Source organism: Mauremys reevesii, linkage group 2, assembly GCF_016161935.1.
Source record: "Mauremys reevesii isolate NIE-2019 linkage group 2, ASM1616193v1, whole genome shotgun sequence".
NCBI classification, from domain to species: Eukaryota; Metazoa; Chordata; order Testudines; family Geoemydidae; genus Mauremys; species Mauremys reevesii.
Window position 1 is genome coordinate 176,650,234 of NC_052624.1, and position 16,388 is coordinate 176,666,621.

At 39.9% G+C, this 16,388-nt stretch overlaps 1 protein-coding gene across 4 annotated transcripts in view; it reads left to right on the top strand.

Annotated features, from left to right (window-relative positions):
• PHACTR1 (phosphatase and actin regulator 1) overlaps nucleotides 1-16,388 on the top strand; it is a 426,275-nt gene that overhangs the window by 100,414 nt on the left and 309,473 nt on the right. The window lies entirely within an intron of this gene.

Below are 16,388 nucleotides of genomic sequence, written 5' to 3' on the forward strand. Positions count from 1 at the left end.
CATCTTTCATATGATGGTACCAAACAGGTTTACAAATATCTAATGAATTTGCTGAACACCCATGAGAAACGGGGAACTGATATTAGGCCTATTATACTGATGAGGAAACTGAGGCACAGGTACAGTAAGTCACTATCCATAAGTGCAATAGCAGTTTTTATTTGATCACACTCATAGCAATGCCTTCTCACTTACCTCAACTCACTGTTCCCTCAATCTTGTTAAACCCAGTTACTTTATTTCTCTTTATAAATAGACTAAAATTCCTCTTCTTTCCCGGTCTTTATATAACATGTTTCTGAAACCAGTTTATACAATTCTAAACCACTCTGTCTTCCATTGTCACTAGCCCTGCACCACGTTCAATTTATCTTTGTGCTTCATCACTGAGCTAGCTCAGAATCATGTTAAGGTTCTCTGTTTATTCACCCCAGGGATCCTTGTTAGTCTGGGACCTCTCATCAGACTTAAACTCTCTCAAAATTCAAAAAGAGCTTTCTCCATTTCTCTGGTATCTGCTCTAATGAGGTTTTTAACTATACCTGCTAAAGGTTTCCAGTCTCCATGAGCACCTGGACTTAGTGGTGGATTCTGTCTGGCCCTAGTGTCTTTTTGATTCTCAGTCAGAACATATTCTGACTTAGCATTCGCTAATTCTAGCTTGTTTCTGATTTCCTTCAGCGTCTCTTCTTCTCCTGGGAACTGTACGTCTGCTTCTGGCATCTGTCCCCTTTTCCACTGTGAAACAGTGAGGCAAATAATCCATTTGTAATTTTTTTTTTAACGGTGCTTGCCACTTCTGTCAATAAATGCCTTTGCTGAGCCGTAAAGGTTCTGCATTCCGAGAACCTTAAGATTCCTAAAGGAAAGGAGTGTATTTTCATATGAATCTGTGCTGTCTAATGGAATTCACACTGCAGGGCAATAAATATCTCTCAGAACAATGGTGATTTTCAGGATCCAGGTTCCATCACTTACAATGATTTCTCTTTATCTTATGTTTGTATCCAGTTGAAGATCCTCTGGAGATTAGGTAGGAACATTGCCAGGTTTTTGCAGAGAAAATGTGGCACTGTTCAGTTAGTAAATGTTAGGAGAAGAGTCTAGTTGTCTTGAAAAGACAAGTTCATGATTTCTGTGCATCTCATTAAGTTAGATGTGCTAATCCTGGTACAAAGGTGTTTTGTTTTTGTTTGTGGAACTTTGCTCATGCACTGTGCTTAGCCTGTTTTGACCTTGTAGCAGAAACACATGTCCTCATGATCACAAGGTTTGTGATCACAAGGTTTGGTTACTGTAATTCTCTCTCTCTCACACTAGGGCTATCCTTAGGGGCGCTCCATCAGTTGAAGGTTGTTCAGAATGTAGCTGCTTATGTATTCACTGGTTGGAGTCACACACTAGCTGGCTGTAGAGTGAGTGACCTGAGTTTATTCTGGCACTGTTGCTTTTCAGAATAGGTCCTGGCGCTATTCAAGATGTCGTCGTCGTCCTCCTCCTCCTAGTACCTTTTCCTGAAGGCTATCTGCACACAGCCATCATATACTTTTAGGAGATTGCATCACTGTCAGCAAACATACATGCTGAAGAGAAGACTTCTGCAGTGGGTTTCAGAAATGTAATGCACATGGGGATAACAACGGTGTGTTGCCCACAAACAGGGTCATGGGCAATGGATTGATGTACAGATGTGGCCCAAAATCAGCATAAGAGCTAAGTAGCTCTGTCCTTGGGACAGATCTGATTGCAACTACCAGGGCAAGGTCACAGAGAAAGGAATGAATAATCAAGTAGTTAGGAACTACATTCTGAAGGATTTATTATACATATCTCTTTTAGGGATGAAAGCATATAAGGAGACCTGGGTTTTATTCCTTGTGCTGTTACAATCATGAGTCAGTCATTTAATCCCCTGATTTAAAAATGAAGATAATACATGCATCATAGGGATATTGTGCTAGTGTTGCAATTGACTAATGTTTGAAACTGCTTTGAGATCTTCAGTTGGAAGCCATAGTATTATTTTACACTTAGGCCACAAATTTTATCCTTTGGCATTATTATGAATATGCTGGACTCTTGTTTTAGAGAATCAATCTAATTGCTGCACATCTAACAGTTGAGTCTGAGATGAGAACTCAGAAAATAAAGCAAAGAGAAAAGTTGCCCTAGAACAGTAGCTTTCAACCATTTTCATTTGCGGACACCTAGAAATTTTCAAATCGAGGTGGGGATACTTTTGGAAATCTTAGACATAGTCTGCAAACCCCCAAGGGTTCATGGACCACAGTTTGAAAACTGCTGCCCTAGAAAGAACATTTGAAATGGTGAACATTAAAAATACTGCCAATCGACTGTATCCACTTAAAATCAATCTCCTAAGGATGTTAGGACGTTGCTTTTCATTTGGTAGTGTTACTTATGACAAGTTAGATTGTTAGAAGACTTAGATTTGTCTCAAATTATGATTTTATTGCTAGCTATTCAACTGTTCATTAATATCTGGAAGCTCTTGCCATGAAGAAATAGTTTAATTTTAGAAAATGTCACAGGAGTAAAATTTCAAGCTATTCTTTTATAAGAGTTAGTTTGCGACATGGCAGTTGACAAATGGCTCCCTGGATTGTGGAAGTTAAACCCATTCATTAAAATATCTCTGGAGACGCTTCTCATTTTAGGAGAATCAGTTTCTCTAGTCAAATACTTACTGCTCATTTTAAAAATGATAACTGTTCCTTAATCCAGTTTGGGTTTTAAATAGTGTAAGTATGAAAATTGTATGTACGCACTAGCTCCATTTCCATGTGTTTTGGTATTAGGCCTCACCAATACCAGAATCAGAGCACAAATATCCTTATGGCTAAATCTGGTCATGATATGTAGATAGTGGCATGACATCAAAGACAGAATCTTATGTGGAAAACAGCTATTACAGTTGGCACTATCACTGTTAATCATTGGCATTCCAGTAGCACATAGATACCCAAACCACGATCAGAGCCCCACTGTGCTAGGTTCTGAGTGAACATATAGTGGAAAAAACAGTCCCTGCCCCAAAAAGCTTGTAATCTAAGTAGACAAGACAGAGAAAGGGTGGGAGAAAGGAAGTGCTATTACTCCCATTTTATGGTTGGGGAACTGAAGCACAGAGATCAGGGCCCAGATTCTTTAAGATATTTAGGCATTCCTGTGCTCAGCTTTTCAATGGGATTTTGACTCTAAAGTATCTACACCCTATCTACACTCCTACATCAGTTAAGTATTGAAACACAGTGCAGCAACACTTTTTTTAATACCTTGAAATATCTGGGCCTAAGTGATTAGTCCAAATTCTAGCAGGCAGTCTCTGGCAGAACCAGGAATTGAAGTCAGACATCCTGAATCCCATCCCGCTGCATTAGCCGCAAGATTATCTTTCTTCCTTGGTGTCCATGGGGTTACTCATATATGTAAAGTTAAGCATATGCATAAGTCTTTGCAGGATCAGAGCCATACACTGCCACTGCCCATGCTATACGTGTCCTAAGGATTACTTAGTCATCATCAATTTATTACTTTTCACCAGCACTCAGCTAACTTAAAAAATTTTAAAAGATAATTAAGTACTTAGATTCCTTTATATTACTTGCTTTTGTCAAGTAAAGTTTAAAATACTAGGGTCTGCGCATATCAAACTAAGGGGTGAAATTCTAGTTCTACTGAAGTCAATGGCAAAACTCACATTGATTTCAGTAGGGCCAGAATTTCACCCAAGATCTTTTATAGAGCTGGCTGGGGAAGGTGACAATTCCCTCTGACAACTTTTGAGGTTCAAACTTTTCTTTTCCTTCCATAATTCAATGTTTCCACAAACTGAAATTTTGTCAAAATATCCATATTCTAATCAAAATGGTCAGGCAGGCTTGCGCGCTTGCTCTCCAAAAAGTCTGCTCTGGACCTGAGAAACGGCCTCATTGAAACTGCTGTCCAAATCAGTCTGTCTTTTTGAAATGTTTGTGTCACTGAAACTGCACAGTTTGATACAGAAATGTTTAATTAAAAAGTTTCCAACAGCTCTAGTCTTTTTCCTCCACACCCAAATAGTTTTCATATTAATAGAATACTTATTACAAGTTGAAAACGCTAAAAAAGAAAGAGTTGTAAACTACTTTTTTACCTTATTGTGACACTGCTAATGTAGATACTGGAGCTTTGGTTTCTATATGAGTTATGTTATGAAACCTACAATAAAGGAAACAGTTGTAACCCAGTCTTAATGGAACCTGAAAGAACATTAATGGTAAACTGTTGTATTTTTAAGTGAATTTCATGCTAATGAAAGATGCAAGTTTGACAGCTCTGGATATTTAAGCTCTTTTATTTATCCATAGATTAGATATAACAGAATAGACAGCGGCGGTAAATGCTTACCTGCAGTTCTGTGCCGATATGTTTCAATCCTAGCCTGGAAGAGCCACCTCTTAGGGTGAGAGGTTAGTTCAGCATCTGCACACACAAAATTCTTGTCTATGCTTGTCATGTTTTGCAGAAGCTTTCTCACTGTTGCTGCTGCCAGTTTTGTTCCTCTAGTCCGTATCAGAGGTGGGAGCACAATTGTTGATCGGACACCAGGCTGTTTTTTTGTTTTTGTTTTGTTTTTGTTTTTGTTTACCAGTGTATCACATGCAAAGTTGAATCAGTGATGGCAATGGTGGGAATTTTAACTGTTATTTTTGTATCATTGGCCAATGTAGACAAGTCCTCTTGTTACTGGCATCTAGCCTAAGATTTCCAAAGAGTATTAATTAGTGCAAAGTATGGTGGTGATTTTTGGTTTTATGTGCTGTTCTTAACAAGCAATGCAAACCCTTTTCTATCTCTTCCTCCTACCTCCTTAATCCAAATCTTTCTCTCTCTTTGGTGAAAACACTTTGTCCTTTCTGTTTGACTAAAATAAAAGCTAGCGGAGCAGCAGAGGATAAAAATCAGAATGTGAGTACATTTTGCCAATTAAAAAGACTTCCATTTACACAAATTGGCAATATTAGTTGGATGGAGAGATCTATTCTCCTTAGTCTGCTTTACCTTAAGTCTGTAGTTGAACCAATTCCAAAGGGACTAATTTAATCAAATTACATGCTGAGTTTAAGCTCAATTATGTACCTGAGCTAGCTTCAATCCAGCTGACTCAAATAACAGTAGCAATGAAGCTGTGGCAGCACAGGATAGGCTCTATAGTACATACCCAGGGTATTAGGCAGGTGCTGTCACAGCTTCATTGCTATTATTATTCAAGCCAACTAGGTCAAAGCTAGCTCAGGTTTATCTTTACATGCTGCAGTTACACCTTTGATTGCAGTGTAGACATACCCAAAGTGCCCAGACTATGTCCTAGCTGGACCCTGAGAAATGATATTGAGGAGGAACTGCTTCCTCACCTCCACATTAGCATAGGTTTCCTGGTAAGGTGTTACTCCACTTGACTAAGGGTATCTCAATATTGTGCTAAATAGACAAGTCAGACAAAGAATAATAGACAGGTAAGGCATCAACAAAATGTCAGTGTGTTCTTAGCGCTCTTGTTTTTTGGAGTCATACGAAAGGGACATAACAGCTAAGATGTCAGGTTTTCTTGAGTTGTGTGCATTTGGGGAAGGCAAGATTTTTATACAAAACCATAAGAGATCAGTTCATATTAAATTGTCACCTTTTTCTAAATCTTGTACCTACTTTTTAGGAGCCTAGTGGCCTTCAAATATGAGCACCTTATAAATATATATATATATTGTTAATTCAATATATCTACAGCGTACCATAGCCACATCCTAATAGAAAATCTTTTCCTTAAATCTTTATAGGTAGTCTCTTTTACTCCCAGCAAGTCACAGGGGAGCAGGGGGAGGGGTGAATTTGCTTGTTTGTTTTTAAATCTGAGCAGGTAAAGAAATACTTTCATGAACCTTGATATATTGGTTATCATAATATATCATATAGATATAAATAGTATCATATAGAACTAATAGAGAACTCATGAATAGTACCTACTAGAAATCCTAGAAATGCTACTATTTTTCACTGGTTTAATGGTTAAAAAATAGCTCTATGTTTCACTGCGGAGCCTTACAGTCAGACGGTTGCCTCTTTGACAAGGTGCAGAAAGCTGTCAAGCAACATGGCATAACTGTATTTCAGGACCCCAAAATTCTACTGTGACACATTTCAAAATGATTTTTTCTAGCAGAGAATTGTATCATATTTGTATGCTAAGCCTGTTGTTTGGAGAGAAGAAAAGATAAGCCCAATGGCTAGGGAGAGCAGTAGCACTCCACTATTGATCAGCAATGTTCTTCTTTGCAGCATTTATTATAATTGCAGTAAAAAAGAACAATTGCTGTACAGCTGCCTGCTTTGACTTTCATCTGTGCAACATGAAATACTGAGTGACAGGATAACATCATAAAGTATGAATTACAAACTAACTCAGAAAGAATGAAGCATCCTTTACGAAGCATTATTTATTTATTTGTTCATTAATTGCAGTTTAGACTTTTGGGGTCAGCCTTCAGCCCGGGCTCTAGGACCCTGCAAGGTGGGAGAGTCCTAGAGCTCGGGCTGCAGCCTTAGCTAAATTGTCTACACCGCAATTAAACAGCCCCTTAACCAGGGCAGGCTCCAGGCACCAGCAAAGGAAGCAGGTGCCTGGAGTGGCCAATGGAAAGGGGCAGCACGTCCGTCCATTGTTGGGGCGGCTCGTCCGGGTCTGCGGCAGCAATTCAGCAGCGGGTCGTTCACTCCTTCCCTCCTCTTCGGCAATTCAGTGGCAGCTCAATTGAATTTCTCTCTCTCTCTCTCTCTCTCTTTTTTTTTTTTCTTTGCCGTTTGGGGTGGCAAAAAAGCTGGAGCCAGCCCTGTCCTTAACCCAAGCCCTGTGAGCCCAAGTCAGCTGGCACAGGCCTGCAGCAGGTGTCTAATTTCAGTGTAGACATACCCTCAGTTACCAGGAGCCCAGTTCCTCAGAGGGAGAGGAAAATTCAAACTAACACCTTGAAAAATGATGGAAAACCCACAACCCTTAAGATACTCAAGTGCTTTCCGTATTTATGCAGTTACTAAAAAACAGTGACATAACCAGTGAAGGCAAATTATCATCCATAATGACTCCCAACTCACAGGTCTTACCCCCATAACACCCACACCCACGCCCGCAGACTCCTAATTTCTACTCCGTATCATATTTAGCGTATTACTTTGCATAAAGCACACTCCCAATTCATCAGCATCTCAATCAAATATACAACTCTGAGTTCAGTGAAAAGAAAATATCTTCCTGAGAGGCATACTTTTATTTTAACCTGGCATATTTTGTTATTTCCATCTAAACAATTCTGAGGTCAGAGTCAAGAATGTGGTAGAGGTGGGCAGCCTGTGAGTGTGTGGGTGTTCTGCTGCTTGGGTGCTGAGATGTGTGCATGGTTTCAGGTGGCTGTAGCTATTAGTGTTATCTTTACTGGTGGTTTCTTGAATCATCGGTGATTGCACTGACAGGAAAGACGTTGTACTACACAGCCCCCAGAGAGACTTATTAATTGGCAGCAGTCACAGCTGGGGTTGCAATGGAGACAAAACCCAGCATTGAAAGGAGACTGGATGTAGTTGTAGAACAGTGTCACTCTGCTAACTTGTTTGATTTTATGCTGTTACTTTGTATCTCTTATACTTTAGTTTGTTCATAATAAATAAATATTAAAGTTAATTAAAAAGCCACATTTAACTAATTTCAGGAGTGGGAGATGTGACATGTCGTGTATTAAAGCCAAGTCCTGCAGCCCTTATACTTGTCCAACTCCCATAGATGGTGATGTGAGTTTTGAGTGTGCACTGTACTCATTGCAGGATTTAGTCCTGAAAGCTGCAAATATAAATGAAGGGAAGACTGGTCTGCTTCCTTCTTTGGCCTTGTCTACAAATGAAAATTATACAGAGTTAGCTAAATTGGATCATTATCATTTATTTATTAGTTGTATTGCGGTAGTGCCTGGGAGCCCCAGCTATCGATCAGGAAACCAGAGTGCTAGGTGCTGTACAAACACAGAACAAAAATTCAGTCCCTGTCCCAAAGAGCTTACAGTAAACTGAAATAGTTTATCAATGCAACTGTCTTGTGTTGATACTCTTATCTCAATTTAAGTGGCCCTTATATTGATTTGATTCCTTAGCAACTTAGGCTAAATCAACATAAGGCATTCTTAAGCTGAAATAAGAGTTTTGCGCATAAGAAGGTTGCATTCATTTAACTAATTCAGTTACTATAAATCAGTTTAGTTAAATTTGGTACAATTTTCTCAAGTAGATAAGGCTTCAGTCTCCTTTTTAATAACTTTACTGTACAAAATGTCATTCTAGCACACGAATGTCCATTGGACAAAAGACTCCTACATCAAGGATTTGGTATACTAGAAACACAACCATCAGAGCAGCACAGTAAAAAAACCAACACTGCCTCAAACATCTCCAAACATCTCAGCTTTGCACTGATGTTTCATTTTGATAAATACTCTGCTTTATCTCGCCATTTTTCCATGAATAGGAAATCATTATCATGTGTCAGTGTGCTCTTCTGCTGACATCATAGTTTTTTTCTGCTTGAGTTTGTTTCAAATATCTGTGGTTTTTAGGGCTTCATTCCAGAAATGGAGGCAGTCTCTTAAAACCACAGGTGTGTTGTCCTAGTGAGATCTACTTCAGGCACTTGACTACATGAAGCAGATAAGGACTTAGGGCTTGGCTACACTTGAAAGTTGCAGCGCTGGGAATTACAGCGCTGGTCGTGCAGCTGTGTTGGGACAGCGCTGGTGTGTGGCCACACTGACAGCTACCAGCGCTGCATTGTGGTTACATTTGCAGCATTTGCAGTGCTGTTGGGAGCAGTGCATTATGGGCAGCTATCCCAGCGTTCAAGTGGCAGCAACGTGCTTTTCAAAAGAGGGGGGTGGGGTGGGGTGTAGTGTGACAGGGGGTGGGGGAGAGAGAGAGAGTGGATTTTTGGAGCCAACACTGTATGTTAGCTTCCTGACTTGCAAAATCAGAAAATGTTCCTGACCCCTTAATCTTAACTGCAAACAGCCTGCATCCAATGGACTCCTGTTCTCCCCTCTGCCCCCACTGTTCCTCATCAAGCAAACACTCAACCCCTGTGAATGAGACAGGCAGGGGGGTTTCTCATTTGATTGTTCACAGTCAGGTACAGATTGATCACAGCAAACAGGAGCTGTGTTTGTTTTTTAGATAAGCAGCTCCCTGTGCTCCGGAGCACCGCGGAGCTCCGAGTTCACAACAAAACAAAGAGAGTAATTTAGTTAAAAGCATTCTGGGATATCTCCTAATACCCTGGAGGCCAATAACAGCGCTGGTGTGTGGCCACACTTGACGAGCAGCGCTGGATCACCAGTGCTGCACTCGTTATACCCCAAGCAGACCAGGTGTACAGCCAGTGCTGCAGCCAGGGAGTTGCAGCGCTGGATGTGCCTTGCAGGTGTGGACAGTTACTAATTGCAGCGCTGGAAAGCCTCCACCAGCGCTGCAACTATCAAGTGTAGCCAAGCCCTTAAACTGATTGTGTAGCACTTTAAAACCAAGGTTTTCCCATTGTTCTTCAGTTGGAATCATTTGTACCTTTCCTGCATTCCCACAGGGTGAGAGAATGCTTACTTAATGATCTGATAATTAGAGTACAATGCTGTAATAGCACCATAGAAAAATGTGCAAAAATGAACTGCTGTAGCAAGAGTTAAATACATATCGATAAGAATGCAAACCTTTCCCTTTGTACAGCATCGAGTATAAACCAGAGAACCCTGGGGCCAGATCCTCAGCTGACATAAGTCAGTGGAGATCTGTTGATTTACACAAGCTGAATATCTGGCCCCTCATCATTTTGAGGATGGAATTGGATAGAGGGAAACTAGAGATGGATGGCTAGATGCCTCAAGAGACTGGAAAGGCCTGGCACAGAGTGAACTTTGCTTCTAGGTCATTGATTTAAATCCAGTTCAGGTTGGAAGTGACTGAAAGCTGTTTCTATTTGATGACTATACAAGAGTTTGTTTTTCTTAATCCAGCTCCCAGTGGACAAATCCACTTACTCCTACTATGCCCATATGTCACAAATCACCGGCAATTGGCACCATTGTAATGGCGTTCTCAGCAGAAAGACCAAGACCTAAATGAACATGTAAACCAAACTACATTTCGCCTCTAGAATGATTCCTCCAGCTCAACCCTGAGGGACATTGGTGGGAAAGTTTTGGACTGCTTCTGTGGATGCTGTGACTACTCTGAGAACGGAGTATTTCAGTCTCCAGAGCTGCTAATCTGGTACCTTTTCAGAAGCCATAAATTCCCCCATGAATTTGTATGGTGATGCGGAGAAATGTATTGATATTAAAACATGCTTTCCTGAAGAGCTTACCACTCTGAGTGAGAATTAACCTGAAAGTATAAAACACAAAAAAAAAGTTTTAGGGGAAAAACAATTGCACTAAAACATGGCATCCCTCACTGTATGCAGCTATGTATAAATCAACTAAGGAAAACTCTCTAGCTTTGTTGTTTCCTGTTTGTTGCCTTGTTTTGTAGGTACTGAAAACGCTGCATAATTAGTGCTGTGATGGTATGAGTTAATTTAATTCCAGTCACTAGATTTCATACTGTGGATCGTGTTTCAGGTGCTTTTGCCACCATATGCAGTACGTATTTTCCCAACTAATTGTGTACACCTCAGCTTGATATTAACTGAAGTTTGCACACTAGAAGAGAAATTCAGGAAAGACTGCCTATTTGGGAAAGCATTAAGACAAGTGTATAGCATTGTGGATGTGCTTGACTCCTGTCCTGAAAAAAGCATGGCTTTAAGCACATGCTTAAGTGCTTTCCTTAATTGGAGTCTTTATGAGGAATGAAATATTTTTATTTTAGGAAAATATGGATATTTTTAGAATTTTTACACATCGTCATCTTCGCTTGTGCATGTGTGAGCATAGATCTGAATAATCTTGAGGGTACTGTTCTTGTTCAGTTGGAGACGTAGCACTCCGATGTGCAATGACTTGAACTTGCAGAAGATGATTTTTGAAGACCATTCCTTGATGATGATTAAGCCGATTCCTCCAATAGTTCCTGCCCCTATGGAAGAATTCTATCAGGATCTCAAGGAAATCCTTCCTCAAAAATCCACATAAACAATTGTGATGGGAGATTTCAATGCCGAAGTTGGAAGAGGGAAAGAAGGTGAAAAGTTAATTGGAAGGTATGGCATTGGTGAATGGAATCCAGGAGGAGAGCGACTGGCAACTCTGGCAGAGATGAAAGAAATGTTCATTGGTAACACCTGGTTTAAGAAGAAGGCCACGAGGAAGTGGACATGGATTTTGCCCAATGTGAAGAACAAGAATGAGATTGACTATATTCTGATTGATAAGCAGCGCATTGTACAAGACATCTCAGTAGTACCATCGTTTAACTTTGGTAATGACCATCACTTGCTCAGAGCATGGCTTAACTTCAATGAAAAGGTGGAGAAGAAAGTGCTACAGATGGCAAATCAGACACAGGAGCCAAAAATATTCAATGAGACCGTCTTGAAAGCGAACATTTCCAAGGAAGACTGGAGTCTTATAGATAACTGTGATGAGGTTTATAAAAACTTCACCGATAAATTGAGGCAATGTATGGCATTAGCTGAGAAAGAAAGACCAAAGGGAAGAATCTCAGAGAAAATGTGGAACTTGCTAGAGAAGCGGAGGAATATGGAGCAAAATGATGGTGACAAACTTGAGTACTCCCTCCTCTGCATGTTGATAAGAAGACTAAAGGAGGACTTTAAGAAGTATCAAAAAGAAAGGCTCTTAAAGACAGTTGAAGATCACAGAAAACTCAAAAACTGCAAAAGGGAATTGCCACTGTACAGGTCAACAGTAATGGTGCTGAAGAACAGGGACAGAAAACCAGTAATTGACAGAACAGGGTTGGAAGCGGTCTGCAAAGATTTCAACATTGAACTGTTCGCATCTCAGATAAATGTCCCAGTAACAACACTTCAATAGACCAACAAGCATATGCTCCCAGTCCCTGTCAGCAAAGTTCAACATGCAGTTCACCAAATGAAGGAAGGGAGATGGACTGACAATCAAAATAAGAGCTAGAGGCCAAGACCTCTGGGAGGTTTGCTCAGAGGTTTAGCCATTACTTGGAAATGCAGAAGATACCATCTGGCTGAAAGGAGTCCAACACTATTCTGCTGTACAAGAAGGGAGATTGTGAAAATCTGAAGAACTATCGTCCAATATGCCTGTTCTCACATGTCTACAAGCTGTTCACCAAAATAATAAACTGACTCTCACAGAGTCTGGACGAGCATCAGCCGAGAGAGCAGGCAGGCTTTCAAAGGAATTTCAGCACAATGGACCATATTTTCACTATAAACCAGCTATTGGAATGCTCAAGGGAATACAAATTCCCTTTATGTATTGCCTTCATCAACTGTGAAAAAGCATTAGACAGTGTAGAGATCAATGCAGTGTTGAAAGCTCTTGCAAAGCAGGGTATCAACACAAACTAAATCAAACTATTAAAGGAAGCAAATTCTGACTGCAGTACAGATATAACTTTATTTAATACCCCTCTTCGCATCCCAGTTAACAAAGGTTTGAAACAAGGAGACACAGTTTCACTGGAACTCTTCACAGCCTGCATCAAAATGATGATGAGGCATATGAAATTGAAGGGTGGAAGCAACATCAATGGAAAGCAGTTAAACCATCTCAGATTCGTGGATGATATTGTGTTGATTGCCAAAAATACTATCAAACTGCAGAAAATGCTGCGAGAACTCAACACAAAAAGCAGCCAAGTCGGACTGAAAACTAACCGTTCCAAAACGAAATGTATGTGGTCTGATACCTGGCCAAAAGCCCAAATAACAATCAAGGGAGAACAAATAGAAGAAGTTGAGTAATATGTTTATTTGGGCCAAAAATTAACATGCGCCACAATCAGAAAAGTGAACTCTTGTGAAGAAAGTAAGCAGGTTGGTGTGCATTCAATTCTGTCAAGGATATTCTCCAAGGAAAAATCAACAAGGCAACACGTGCCAGCCTCTTCAAATCAACAGTACTACGAGCAATTTTGTACAGCAGCGAAACATGGCCACACATGGAGAAGGAAGACCAGGATACGAGAATAATGGAAGACGTGTTGTGATCAGTGCAATCTATACGGGGGCTGAAGGACCAATCAATCAAGGTGATGGATATTTGTTTAATGGTACAACTTTACCCAAAATGGAATGCTGGTGTCTTTTGAGCAATTAAGACATAAGTATGGTGTTCCCAACAACTGTTTTGTCAGAATTTTTCAGGTTATATATATGCTGCAGTGCAGCATTGAATGAGGGATTATCTGTCACCGTTAAGTGGGAATACTGGACAGAGTTAATTTTTGGTATTATCGTTGGGATTGCTGAATATGTTTCATATTTTGGATCATTGACTTTCTTCTAAATCCAATTATTAGTCAATCCTATTTTAAGTGTATGGATTAAAGAATTTTCTGACACTACAATTTAATATTAATGACTTTACCAGTTTCATTTCTGAACTTTTAAATGAAATAGTCTTTCCAGAATCCTGTTTCTATCTGAAAAGGACAGGGCATTTACTTTAGAACTTCTGTGCGGGCTCTTTCTATCAACTAATTTGTATTTTTGTTTGAGGGGTCAGGTGTTTTCTTTCCTGTCCATTTTAAATGAAAACCCCCTGTTCTTTCTGGCTTAGGAATGTGTATATGACAGTGAGAAGAGGTATGTGACAGTGATGGGGAGCTAAAATAATCCTAGCAACAGCATGTGACCCAAAACAGGACATTCCCCCTTCTATAAGACAATCACAAAACTAGCCTCCAGCAGCCAACCTACCTGCTTCTATGAGGTGACTTTAGCACTAGGGCACCATTTATATACGCCAGGCTGGCCTAAAAAAATAACCACATAAATGCTTAAGAAACTATGTATAGACAGAACTAAATTTAACATATACTCTGGAGAGAGAGTGCACTTTTCACCCACCACATCAGATGTACTACTGGTGTCTCCAGAGAAAAGCTAACCAAAAGTGATTCAGTAAATAGACCTCAAGTATTTTATTTGATCATGCCCTTTTGATTCCTAGATGGCTCCAGAACTCTGACAAAGCCCCCAAAAGTGGAGCTTGTTTACAAAGCTTGTTTGTATGAGAAAACTGTTGGGTTTTAGATGAATCCAAAGATACTACAATGACTGTTAGCCATTCCACACACATTATAGGAACAGGACCTATTTAAACTTACATACAGAAGGTGGGCAATAGCTCATTTTGCAAAGAGAGGAAGAATGTTTGTTTGAAAATGAATATAAGAACTGAATGCACATTGATAGGCACGTGAGTAGTGTGCTGCCCCACTAAAATAATACTAGCTCACGTATTACAATCCAGAGGAAAACTAACCACAAAAAGCACCATCAGTGTTTGAAAGAAAGACTATGCCTGCTGAGAGTTCTCCAGAAACTGTGATCATAAAGGGTGAGAGGATTACTGGAAAAAATGGTAAAAGAGCAAGGAGAGAAAAATCAACATTTTCACTGTGCAAATGAAAAGAAGGAAAAGAAACAGCAAACTGAATAAAATTAATGACTAATTGAAGGAATGCTGTCAAAAATTCTATGCTGAATCTCAGAACCATTAAAAAGGTCTAGCAGCTCTGAAACAGTACATGCACATACTGCAATTAACAGTGCTAGAGAAATAACAAAATCCATTACACCCTCCACACACCCCAAACCTGCCCCCAAAAAAAACCCCAGTGCACACACCCTGGAGAAAATGGACTTCTAGTTGTGTTCTACAAAATAATCATAGAAAACTGGCCCCCATGCTGTCAGATACCTTAAATATGCCATGAATCAAGGTCACCTACAGTGTCATTGCTTATGAAAAATGCTATAATAGCATCCAACTTTTAAAAAGCAGGAGACCCTGAATTAGAGGGTTGCTGAACTGTGATTTTAAGATTCTAACCAAGGCTGATAGTGTGCTGAAGTGGAGTCGGGGGGCTCCTGGGAGCCCCTTGTTAAAATGTTGTCCAGAAGCTGAAGAGAGGATGGAGTGCTCTGATGGAGTTCATTCGCCTGTCTGGAGACTGCTAAATCATCGCAGACAGATGACAGCCCTGAAATTCATATAAATACTTCTGAAGAGCAACCTTTGTCTTTGCAAAGGACCAGCAGGTTCCAAAAGGCCAAATGTTTTCAAAATATTCCCAGGTAAGGAGACCTCCAGACTCCTCTGACATCTTGACTGTGATATGTGAATGGCAGTCTAAATATATTCAGCACATTATTAATTTATTATGTAATATATGCATTACAGTCAGGACTTTGGACATAATCCAGATCAGCACCCCATAGGGCTAGCTCTGTAGAAACACATAATAGGAGACCACCCCCTGCCCTCTTCCCCTCCAAGAGCTTACAATCTGTGAGGCCCTTATTTTGTTTATCAAATGGGTTAGCCACCATCCTGGATCTTGATCGTAAGAATGTTTGTTTAAATGGGGAACAAATTAATAATTTTTTTAGCCTCTTGCTCTTGGTCTCTGCAGCATATACGCTTATAGGATTTATCTTGGATAAAGCGGAAAATATTTGTGGACAACCCTTGTCAAAATATTGATAGCCCATCACTGGCTAAGCTCTGTGGCCTTTTTATACCACACTGTAAATGAAGTGGGTTTAGATGAAAGAAAGCCTTTTTTTGTCTTTTTTTAAGAAAGTACTTGCAAATTACTAAATAGATTATCATTGGCATAAGACCTGTATTGCTTTGAATTTGTCTCCTTTGCTAAACAAGGAATACCTTTCATTTATCTTGCTGTATGCTTCTCCCTAGACAAAATATGGCCTGGAAAAGGAATGTATAGAACTGATTACAATTTACAGTTTCCCACCTCTGCAACAGCTTATTGTTCAACAATAACCCTTTATGCTGAAGAGGAACAGGCTAGTCTTCCCCTTAGCCCCAGAAGATTGTGTGTGCTAGCTATAGAACCTCTGGTACAATACTAAAACAAAAGCAGATCTACAGAAAATATCTACTGGGATGAAACAATATAAACTCAGCATGTATCTCAGCATGTTTGTGCAAGACAGACAATGTTAACAAATGATGGAAAGGAGACCTGACAGGTGGAAATGTCATTTCTGAATGCCCCATCAAAGTAAGCCTCTCTGGAGACCTGTATCCATAATGCTAAATAAGATGTTTGTTAAACAAGTTGCAAATTCCTAGCACAATACAAATTGCCAAGCAAAGGAAATGAAC